The sequence below is a fragment of the Puma concolor genome, chromosome A2, assembly GCF_028749965.1.
Source record: "Puma concolor isolate L17-30 chromosome A2, mPumCon1.1.hap2, whole genome shotgun sequence".
Taxonomy (NCBI): domain Eukaryota; kingdom Metazoa; phylum Chordata; class Mammalia; order Carnivora; family Felidae; genus Puma; species Puma concolor.
In genome coordinates, this window is record NC_141668.1 from 95,763,481 (window position 1) to 95,775,483 (window position 12,003).

General features: G+C 44.6%; 1 protein-coding gene and 1 pseudogene across 3 annotated transcripts in view; one reads left to right on the plus strand and one right to left on the minus strand.

Moving 5' to 3' along the window:
- The window catches only part of POU6F2 (POU class 6 homeobox 2), a 494,159-nt gene that overhangs the window by 375,726 nt on the left and 106,430 nt on the right, over nucleotides 1-12,003 (plus strand). The window lies entirely within an intron of this gene.
- Nucleotides 9,598-10,272, minus strand: LOC147583346 (small ribosomal subunit protein eS8 pseudogene; annotated as a pseudogene).

The window sequence follows — 12,003 nt, forward strand, 5'->3', positions numbered from 1 at the left end:
GCCTTGGTGATTCTAAAAGAACTCAGACATCTTCGCGCCTACACGGGGCTGAATCACTGTAGAATTCTCCTAACCTGGACCAAGACTAGGGTGAGGCAAGGGAGGCACTCAGATGCAAGATTCAAGCTGCCCCCCAAAAGGCAATTGTCAAGATAGATAATATTTTAGTGCAGTGTTTCAAAAAATCAAAACGAATGCCCAAATCCAAGATGAACTGAACATCAATTTTTTAGATACAGGATCAGTAACAGTCTCGAGTCGTATTGGAGTCTGAGGCAAGAGGAAAAAGTCAGTAATGCTGATTTTGTGGATCATGAATTTTTCACATTCGTTTTGATTCTTTTAAAATATCACATTAGGGGCTCCTGGGTGGCTCAGTCAGTTAAGCATCCAACCTCAACCTCAGCTCGGGTCATGATCTCGCAGTTCATGAGTTCGAGCCCTGTGTCAGGCTCTGTGCTGCCACTCCAAGCCTGGAGCCTGATTCAGATTCGGTGTTGGCTTCCCTCTCTGCCCCTCCCCCACTCACACTGTGTCTCTGTCTCTCTCTCAAAAATAAACAAGTCAAAAAAAAATAAGTTAAAAAAATTCTTAATATCACGTTATTCATCTTGATTACTGTGTTTTGAAGCAAATCCTTAAATGTTGTGCCTGAGCTGCGTGTCTCACATCCCTCAACTTTAACCCTCATCGTTTGGGTTGAGCTGGCAGATATTTTCCAAGGCTGGTGGCATTCTGTCCGCTGTAAATTCCATTCAGGTCTTGGATGCCGTTTTCTAGTTGAACTTGAAAATGGCATCAAATTTTGCACAATCCAAAAGCAAGCGTGTGTTTTACAGTGGATTGGGGCTTACCAAACTGCGTATGCATGGATCTAATAAACCGATCATTGTGATTGAATTGAAAAGTGTTGACAGTCAATAATTGGTTTGGCTGACATTTTTCACCCAACTGATTTATGGTTTTATGAAATCCAGTAAGTTTGGTAAAAATGGTGGAAATATCACGGTGTAGGCAGCATCCTCCTAGAGCAACTCAGGCTGTGAGGACCTTTCAAAAATGGGAAGAGTCCACACAGTTGTGCATAAGACTTCCTCTCAGGCTAAAGAACCGAAAGAAAATTAATTATTATGGAGGACAAAACCCATCTAAACCCAGAGAATTATCATGGAGATTAAATACAACATACTGACGGAAAGGCTTTGTGTGTTATAAGTATGTTAAGCAGCTGTTGATTATGCCGCAGATATGAAACAGTACGAATTTATTTCTGTGTATCCCATTGTCTGCTAAATTGAGGGTTCCATGCATCATTCATCCATATTCAGCAAGAGTTTGGGTGGGAAATGGGAGTCCCTTTACCCCACCGTACTCAGCACTGAATAAAATAAACAAAACATACTTATCCACATTCTCTGCAAGGGACAATTTTTCCTTTTATGAAAGAAAGAAAATCTCCTTAAAAAAAAAAAAAAAAAAAAAAAAAAAAACCTCAGTTCAACATTACTGACATTTCAAAGAATTTATTACAAGCATACGAGATCCGGGAGGAACAACAAAGTTTATATTGCTTTGAGAGTGGCAGGGGGAAAATTAGTTTACCAAGAATATACTTATATACTGCGGTGCTTCTTTGTCATTGTCTAGATTTACCATTTCTGTTACTGCTGGGTAGATTAGTCAAATCATGTAGAAAAGGGCTTAACAAAGCAGGCAGCGTGTTCACCCCACTGACTATGGAAGCTCACGTCAAGTAGCGACAGATAGGAAGGGTGCCAGACTCGAAGGGGGGTGGAGAGATTATTGCTGCATTTGAACGTGGCAAGCCATAACTCCCCCCAAGGAAAGCAGCGCCTCTCCGATCATGACAGTGGGTGGATCTGAGGCTTGTCTGCCCTGCGCTCAGCAGTGAGACTGGAGGCACACACAAGGTCCAGTCGCATCACCTTCTGTCGGATGTGGCTCATAAGCGAATCTCAAAGTCTAGTTCAGAATAGTTCTGAAAGAATTTTGCCTCCATGTGCATAGATGCAGGCTTTAGTGGCAATTTGAGACGTGCCGAATGTGCCGGCTGGCACTTCGCTCTGAATGAGCAAAATAACAGCTGGTATTTGTGTGAATGCAGTATTCTTGGGCTTGCATGATCAAGCGTTATTCCTCATATTTTAGCCCCAATTCATCTCCCACAGGTTTGGGATACATTTTCCACGGGCTTTTAAATTGACTTCCACAGGATAGACCTGCAAGTGAAGGTTCTCCGGGTTGTAAAGAAAGCACTTCTGTCATTATCTGCAAACATTTATCAAGCACCTGTGGTGTGCATGGTAGCCCCAGGAAAGGTCTGCAGAGCAATGTGGGGCCATAGAGAGAGCATGGTCTTTAGAAGCAAACAGACTTGAACTTGAATGAATGCTGGCTCTGCTGAGCACTTGGGTGAGGTCAGCCCATCGATTTCCTCATTGGCTGGAGGGATGATATGGGGACTAAATGTGATGGTTTCCATGAGAGGATCTAATTCACTTCCTGACAGTTAGCTGGCACTAAAAAAATACCAGAATCCTGCCTGCCTTTCTTCCTTTTTTGACTACAGACATTATCATCCAAGGGAAACAGGAGACCCAACAGACCCACTCAAAGTTGAACAGAAAGCAAATAGTCACGGGAATATAAAAGTGCACATGTACACAATAACATTGCACACTGCACTCTACGGAAAAAGCCATAGAAGCTAGAATGAGGCTCATAATTACACACAAGTTTTGCAGAGTTGAGTCAGAGAGGTGAGGGGGATTTCTGAGGAGGGGGACACAGCAGAGGGAAGTGGGGACACCTGCAACAAGGGCAAGCCTGCATGCAGGGGAGCAGGAAGAAAGAGAACTGTAGCAAAGTGCTTGTGGAATCTTAAAGAATTCTCACTTCAACCCGCAGAACCTCAGATTCTCCATCAATGTTATTAAGAAACAAAACTTTTTTTTTTTCCTTCTAAATTCCCGAAGTTGTGGGTTTCAGTGTGTGGGTGAACAGGAAGAATCTTGGTGATCCCGGTTCTGCCACTAACTGGCTGCGTGACCTTGCACAATCACCTAATCTCTGGGACTCAGTTGTGTCACTTACTATATGAAAAATTTGTATTAGATGATCTTAAAGTCTTTTCCGGCTCCACATTCTATTTATGAAATAATACAAATAAGGTGGTTTAGATTACACAGAAAGAAAGAGCTATGTATGTACAATAACATAACCCACAACACATACACAACACTCAAGAAAGACTCCTGATAGTATGTGACCAATATATGCAGTATGTTTGGAAATTTACAAAGTGCATTTTAGAGACATGATTTCATGCTTTGGTCTCATGGAATGACCATTATCATTTATCGACTGTATCCGTGTATCTTATACTCTCTGAGTACTTCAGCCTCTCATTTCCTCCTCACAATAGCCCAGAAGAGGCAAAAATTATCTTCGTTCAAATGCAGGGCAAAGAGACTGTCAGAAAGCTGAAGGAACTTCCTCACCATTACTGTCAGACTTCAGAGCATTCTCCGTTTATATTGTTCTGCCTCTGCAATGTTCGTTTGGGTCGTTGGTGAGCTATATATTCTCATTTCCTTATTTGACTGCCAGCATTTTTGAAGGCAACATTTCCCGAAGTGCCTTTCATAAAACACCAGGCCAAAGAAATTGCATTGAAAATAGATTTCATGGTAGGTCAGATAGATAGATAGATAGATAGGGACCATACCGTATGCCAGTCCTAAATACTTCTCAATGAATAGCAGGACACTGAAAGTTAAAATACATCCCACAGTAGAGATGTCTAGTCAACATTATGTAACCAAGAAATTCTCAAACTTACATAACCACTGAACCTTTTTTTTTTCATATAACACAAATTAATATCCCATGGAAAATCCCTCAGCAACCACTGCTCTATGGCTCCCTTCTCTAACTTAATACAGTGTCCGCACAACTAAATTAACCTTGCATTTCCTTATGCAAGGAACATCTTGCAAAAATCCACAGACCAAATCCCATGGACTGGACGGTAGAGAAAAGAAATTACAGAAAAATGGGGAAAGAGGGGAGAAAACACTCAAAAGCAAAGCAAGAGCAGGGAAAGCTGAAAGCAAGGATGGTCCTTACAGTTGGCAATGAGAAAAACCACCTGGGTCCAAAAATGAAGGGAAGGTCTGGCTGGCTTGCCCCTCATGGCGGCTGAGGTCTTGGGGGGCTTCTCCTTTAGCTGGGCCTCCCCTCTTCGTCTTCTTCACTGCCCATTCTTTCTCCTGTTCACACATCACTGCATCTGGAACTGTGCCTCCCCGTACCAGGGCACAGAGAAGTGACAGGGTACCACTGGCCCCCATGGCCCCAGGCAACACCACGGAATCAACAGGACAGAGAGGGCATGCACCCTCCTCACCACACTCCCGCCCTCCTGGCTCTTGACTGAGAAGTTTCCAGTGGTCAATACCCTGACGACTTCCTTCTCAGCCTCTGCATTTTAAGAGTGGTTGGAATCCAGGGGCGCCTGGGTGGCGCAGTCGGTTAAGCGTCCGACTTCAACCAGGTCAAGATCTCACGGTCCGTGAGTTCAAGCCCCGCGTCAGGCTCTGGGCTGATGGCTCAGAGCCTGGAGCCTGTTTCCGATTCTGTGTCTCCCTCTCTCTCTGCCCCTCCCCCGTTCATGCTCTGTCTCTCTCTGTCCCAAAAATAAATAAACGTTGAAAAAAAAAAATTAAAAAAAAAAAAAAAAAAAAAGAGTGGTTGGAATCCAAACAGGTGAAGCCAGTCTGAAATCTGTATGGCAAGCCGGGTGTAAGGCCTCTAGAGCACCAGATTCCGAAACTCTCTGTCTGTGGGACATTCTGTCAGTAGTAATGCTCCCATCCTGGCTCACTCTCTCCCTTTCTTTCTTCCTTTCTTCCTTTCTCTTTCTTTCTTTCTTTCTTTCTTTCTTTCTTTCTTTCTTTCTTTCTTTCTTTTTCTTTCTTTCTTTCTTCTTTTCAAATTGTTATTTGTTTGTTTATTTTAATGTTTATTATTTATTTTTGAGAGACAGAGAGACACAGAGCAGGAGTGGGGGAGGGTTAGAAAGACATAGAATCCGGGGCGCCTGGGTGGTGCAGTCGGTTAAGCGTCCGACTTCAGCCAGGTCATGATCTCGCGGTCCGTGAGTTCGAGCCCCGCGTCGGGCTCTGGGCTGATGGCTCAGAGCCTGGAGCCTGTTTCCGATTCTGTGTCTCCCTCTCTCTCTGCCCTTCCCCCGTTCATGCTCTGTCTCTCTCTGTCCCAAAAATAAATAAACGTTGAAAAAAAAAAAAATAAAAAAAATAAAAAAAAAAAAAAAGACATAGAATCCAAAGCTGTCAGCACAGAGCCTGACACGGGGCTCGAACTCATGAACCATAAGATCATGACCTGAGCCGAAGTCAGATGCTTTAACCAAGTGAGCCACCCAGGCGCCCCTCAATTTTTTTTTTAAATTCTAGCTAGTTGACATACAGTGCAATATTGGTTTCAAGAGTAGAATTCAGTGATTCGTCACTTACATACAACACCCAGTGCTCATCATGGCAAATGCCCTCCTTAACACCCATCACCCATCTAGCCCATCCCCCACCCACCTCCCTCCATCAACCCTCATTTTGTTCTCTATCTTTAAGAATCTCTTATGGTTTGTTTCCCCCGGCTCTTTTCTCATTTCCTATTTTAAAGAGAGAGAGAGTGAGCATACCTCAGAGGCACTGGTGTTTTCTTTCTCCTTCATCCTCCACTGTCGAGAACCAAATTGGGTATTCTGGCTTCAGTACAGAGACAAGACAGAGAAAGGCGCCATGTTGAGAATGGCAGCTCCAGAGGATTTTCTTTCGTGTGTAAGAGGAATCCACATGGCAAAGCTTCAGGTGCTCTTTGGAGTGGCTGTCCACTGAAAGGACAATTCCGAGTCCTTGGCCACTCAGTGGGGATGCCTGTGAGGCCACGGATGAACCCCACAGTGGTGGGGGAGTGCCCTGCAGGTAGATGCTGACAGCTCTCTTCTAGGAACTAGCAGCTGTCATTTGAAGGCCCAGTTGGGCTCTGATCAATGCAACTTTCCAGCCCAACACATTTCGTCTGAACTGTCGTTTGACTGGGATCAGCCTGGCGCCAGCCACCACTTAGTTTTCTACACCAGAAGATACTTCACTGTCATAAAAGAGAAGTAAAGTCAGGGATCTCCTTCTTTTCTCAGCTGGGCTCCATAGCCTCCCTGAGGCTGGCCGCTCTTTCCCGAGTTGAGCTCTGTGTCATTGCATTGTGAGGTTATGAATGTGGCATTTAAAGAGAACAAAGCAACACTGAAGGGTTCAGAGAGGAGAAGATTTCAGAGAAACCCTCTCATTTCCCCCAAGGAAAACTCCCCTGAGTTTGGTTGTCTTGGAAACTTGTATGTTGTAAATCAGGGGGAAATAATCTTGTATGTCGGAGGTTCTAAAAATTAACAGTCCCTACAGTAATTACCACGTCCGGCATTCTGCACCCCATGGAAAGAATTTGACCAATCTTGAGCTAAAACCAAATGGTCCTTGGAAACAACCTGGACAAGGCAGACAGTTATTAGAGGCAGAAAGCAAAAATGGGGTATTTTCCAAGCTCCCTGAGTATAAATATCTCAGTGAATACATTTTAAGCATCTTCAAGGCACAATCTGCATACCATTTTCATTGCTACTGAACATCCTTAAGTGATAAAGTAGGTATCTTCATACCAGAAAGGCAGGCCTCCATGTAATCAAATATTTTCTGGGCCACAGAGGCCCATTATCCCACTGCCTTGTCTGACCTCCCGCCCTCTTCTTGGCTCACCCAAGCCACATCCTCTCCAAACAGCTGCGGCCGTGCCCACACTGCATTTTGTTCAGTTCTTTGCGTTTTGATCAACTCTTTGCGTTCTTTTTTTAGGAGAACATTTACAAACTCAACGGCAAGGGTTCTCACCATCAACTGCACTTTGGGATTACCTGCAGAGTTTCTTTTTAAATCCCAAGGCCGAGGTCCCACCCAAAGATTCAGATTGGACTCTAGTGGGCGGGTCACGGTTATCATCATTTTTTAAAGCTGTCCAAGTGATTCCAATGTGGAGCCAGGGTTGAGGATAACTACCTATTGTCTTGTAAATAGGCTCACAATTATTCATTTCTAAAAGAGCAAATTCCTACCTCTTATTTATACAAAACGCTTTTTACATGCAGTGTTGGTTGCAGGAGTGGTGCTAACTTTTATTCTATGATATAATAAAACTAGGTCTTCCTTTCTAAAAAGATTGAGCTGGTGTGACTTCTGTCCTACCCCTCCCCAGATTCACAGCCCACCAGGAAATGAAAACAACCATAAATGTACTTTGTTATCCACTGGAACCTCTCCCAGACTCTGAAGGTGGGTCATTAGCCAGTATTTGCAGAAAAATCTCACACCTTGTGATTCACCTCTGACACTCAACATAGAATAGGAAAAATAAATAATCTTTTAACGCCCTCTGCAAATAAGAGTTTATGAGATGCCCAGTCTGATGCTAGATGGCGTCTTATCCAGTCTATACCTGGGCTTCTCAAGCTTATATTTGCGTATGAAGCCCCCTGGGATCTTGATAAATTTACACTCCAATTCAGGAGTTCTGGGGTAGAAAGCAGACTCCAGATTCTGCATTTCTAATGAGCTTCCAGGTATGGTCCAAAGCTCAACAAACCTTAGATGTCCCAATAGCTCTCACTTCATGGGTCAGAAAGTTACAGGTAAGGACCTCTAAGAGGCACGATGCAAACCAAGGTCTATCTGCCATAACACCTTGTCTACTGTGCTAAATCTGCCTCTTTTTAGTCTTTTTTTCATTGTGGGATTTTCCTCTGTTTAAAGAGATCTCATTTAAATCACGGAACGATTTCTTCCTTGCAGATGAAAACGGAGGTAAATTGCACAGTTGGAAGAAAGACTCTCACTGTCCCCTGTCTGGTCTTTCTTGTAGCTCCCGATTTAAGTTTCAGTCTTATCATTGCTCAAGAACCAGAAACTCTGCAATTACGGGGAAGGATGTGGCCATACATTCTTCTCTTTATTTGGTAAATATACCAGTTTCATGGAACTGTTTGTACCCAACTGAAACTCAAAGAGATTGAATGGTCTGTGACCACTGAGAAATCAGAGAAGTCAGGGAGTGTCATTCCAGGTTTTAGGCCCAACATCGCCTGGCTATGTGACTATGAAGATCACACCTTCCTCGTTTCCATTGTCTGTTGTACAGCCATGGAAGCACAGTTGACACTGTCTGCTTCCGTTGTGTGTGTGGGGGCGGGGGGAGTCTTCTCTTACACCATCATTTCAAGATGCTTTTTCAGGAGCAAAAGCCGAGATACACATAAAACGGTAGCAAAATCATCCTCCAAGTGTAGAGTCCATACAGAATTAGAATGTCATTCTTTTTACCTGCCGGAAGATCCTAGTGTGGTTTGTAGAAGTCCTCTACCCTCTTTATCAGAAGTGTGAGAGCTGCTACAAAATGACATTCGCAGAGGCACCTGGGTGGCTCAGTTGTTTGAGCATCCAACTCTTGATTTTGGCTCAAGCCATAATCCCAGGGTCGGGGGATTGAGCCCCACATTGGGCTCCACGCTGACTGTGGAGCCTGCTTAAGATTCTCTCTCTCTCTCTGGGGCACCTGGGTGGCTCAGTCAGTTAAGTGTCCGACTTCAGCTCAGGTCATAATCTCATGGCTTGTGAGTTCGATCCCCACGTCAGGCTCTGTGCCCACAGCTCAGAGCCTGGAGCCTGCTTCAGATTCTGTGTCTCCTTCTCTCTCTGCCCCTCTTCACTCATGCTCTGTCTCTGTCTCTCAAAAATAAACATTAAAAAAATAAAAAAAATTAAAAAAAGATTCTCTCTCTGTTTCTCTCTCTTTCTACCCCCCCCCCCCCCCCGCCCACCCTGGCCCCTTCTCCCCTGCTTTAGTGCATGGTGTCTCTCTCTCTCTCTCTCAAAAAAAAAAAAAAAAAAGTGACATTTATGTCAAGCATCCTCTCTCCAGTCACATCTGCTTTCCAAAGTGGCCATTCCTGTTCGAATGGAGAATTTGCTTTGTGATAATTGGGATCGGTGCCATCATTGTGAAGCAATGTATTCTATATAAAATGCAAGAAATGTCTTCAAGAACATCCACCCCTTTAAGGTTCTTGGCATGTTGTTTCATGTATCCCGTAGGTAAGTGGGTGTGTAGACCCAGTAACCCAGGCAAATCCTTAACACTCGCCTAATGTCTGCCTGTAACAAATTGGACAGGCAGGTCTTTATGATCATAAGGCTTTAGGAAAAAATAATCTCATTCACATCTTCATCTTCAAAGGACAGGAGAAACCCAACAGAACTTGTACCCATATCAGTCACCAGGCTTAGAATCCATCATGGATTGACCTAAAAGAAAACAAATTGGGAAAATAAGGTCTTAACCCCCATCAACCCAAGTCCAATATGTGGATGGATGTGTGTTTGCATTAAAGGGTTGGACTCTATGTGTATTATGTAACTTTTTTTTTTTTTTTTTTTTGAACAATGAACACCTTTATTCCATGACTGAAGATAGGAGGGAGGAAGATTCGTTTGCCTTTCTGGCTTTGATTTTCCTCAGAACTCTAGCTCCTTGCCCCCTAGCACGGAGCCATCTGCTTGGCCATGCTGGCCTGGTCTTGAAGCCATGCATGGGAGCAGCTTGCCCTGCTGGGACTGGACCTCCATAAGATGCTGATTTGGGCATTCTTTTTCCTATCATCATATTTCTTCTGAATTTTCTTTGATCGTTTCTTGTAAAATCTCTTCCTCCTAGGGAGTCAGCTTGGCCCCCTTCTTGCGGCCCAGGGGCAGTGCATAGTGGGATTCATCCCACCGTCGGTACCGTGTGCTGTCAATGAGCACAATCCAGCTCTTTGCCAGGGTCTTTGTGTAGACCAGTTCACTGTTGGATGCGTCATAGACAACCTCAGTAATGCTTGTTTTGCATGTACAACATTCAGAGCCCCTGGAGAAGTAAGTCCCCCACACCCAGCCTCAAGCCAGGGGACTTCTTATTGCCTCCCTGAATGCAGACTGTGTGTATGCCGGTGGGGGGAAGGGGGACAATCTTATTGGTGGTCGGGGGGTGGGGGGCGGCTTCCCAGCTCATACCCCTGCTTCCTGGGGCGGGGCTTTCTCTCAACCCCATCTTGTGGCACTCAGGCCAGTTGTCCTGAGAGATGCCCATCGCTTGCTCTGCCCACTACAAAAAAGCTGTGATGTAGACTTTAAATCTTCATGGGGCGCCTGGGTGGCTCAGTCAGTTAAGAGTCCAACTTCTGCTCAGGTCATGATCTCGTGGTCCGTGAGTTCGAGCCCCGCGTCGGGCTCTGTGCTGACAGCTCAGAGCCTGGAGCCTGCTTCTGATTCTGTGCCTCCCTCTCTCTCTAACCCTCCCCCCGCTCACACTCTGTCAACAACAAACGTTAAAAAAAAAAAAAATTTAATCTTCATAGTTACATGTATGTGTGCTCCATACTTGCGTGTATGTATAGTTGTGTTTATTGGTTATATATACACACAGGCACGTATTTATTTAAAAAAAATTTTTTTAGAAACACCCACTCAGGGATTCTGTAAAGTGTCCACTTATAGGGTCATTCGTGTAGTTTGGACAGATCAGCAAAGTGTGAGCACAGGGGCAGAAATGACATTGTCCGGGGTTTTCCTTTCTTGCCTTTTCTGCCTGGGACGTTTCCGAGAGAATGACTAAGCAGTGCCGGAGATTATGAATTTGCTTAAGTGTGAATGGCTGATTGCCGGGTGCAGCGCCCGGCCCTCCCCGAAGGTGATTGACTGGGGCTTCAGGTCCTCACACTTGATGCCCGGATTTGACTCGGAAAGTCTGCCAAGTCTTTTACTCGGAAATTTATCTTAATTAGATCTGAAAGACCTGCCACAGTAGAATAGTCACACCGATTAAAATGAAAAACAGGAGAAATTACTGATCAAATTAATCATAATGTCGGGTTACAGCTGTAGGTCTGATGTAATTTGCCACTCCAGTGAGTTACATCGGCCCGGCCCGGGAAAGGGAGCTGGCTTTACGCTGATCCGTAACACCCGCCCGCTCCAGGCGGCCGGCAGGAGGCTGATTCCATTCATTTTCTTGGCTTGCTCTGACCTCCCTGCTGCTACTAGAAACAAATCAGGCACCAAACAAATGGAGGGGGGTGGGGTGGGGACGGTGAGTGGGGAGGTAAACGAGAAACATTCTCTTATCCCAGTGATTGTACGACTTCAAAATGGTGAGTCGTTTACAACTTGGCTGGGCAGGCTTGGGGCTTTGTTGCTCGTTGGGGTTTTCGCTTTTGTTTTTCGTTTCCACTTAACCTCATTTTAGTTTTACTTGTGGTGACCTGACATTGATTAGATGCAGAACGGGAATCAAAAGGTCAGAGGACAAAATCTTTGGCCCTAAGCAATGAGGAAAAACCTTTAGAAAAATCTCCTTGCCAACATGGCTCTACAACTGGGGCATGGATTGAAATAATGTGAAGTGTCACAACAGAGAGGAAGAAGCCCGGGCTGTAAGAGCTGATTGTCCCCACGAGGGTACAGTCCTGGTATTCTGATCTTTAAATTAACATCCCTTTATACCCTACCTTGGGTTAGGGCGGGGTTGAGTAGGTGAGTAGGTGGAGTATACGATTTTTTTTTAAGAAAACAAGTCAGAGACTAGGTTCTTTTCAACAAATAGCCTTGACTCCGAGCTGTGATTCACTCAGTGTTCACAAAACATATCACCCTATTAGCAATACAGACAAGGCACCCTAAAGGACACCCTAGTCCAGACATTCTGTTGGCTATTCTCAGAAGTTAGAATTTAGGAGCAATGTAGGACTCCTTCCAATCAGTTCTGCTCTATCCCTAGCTGGGGGTGGGGGTGAGACTATGGGGGTTGGAGTCCTCTTAAAAC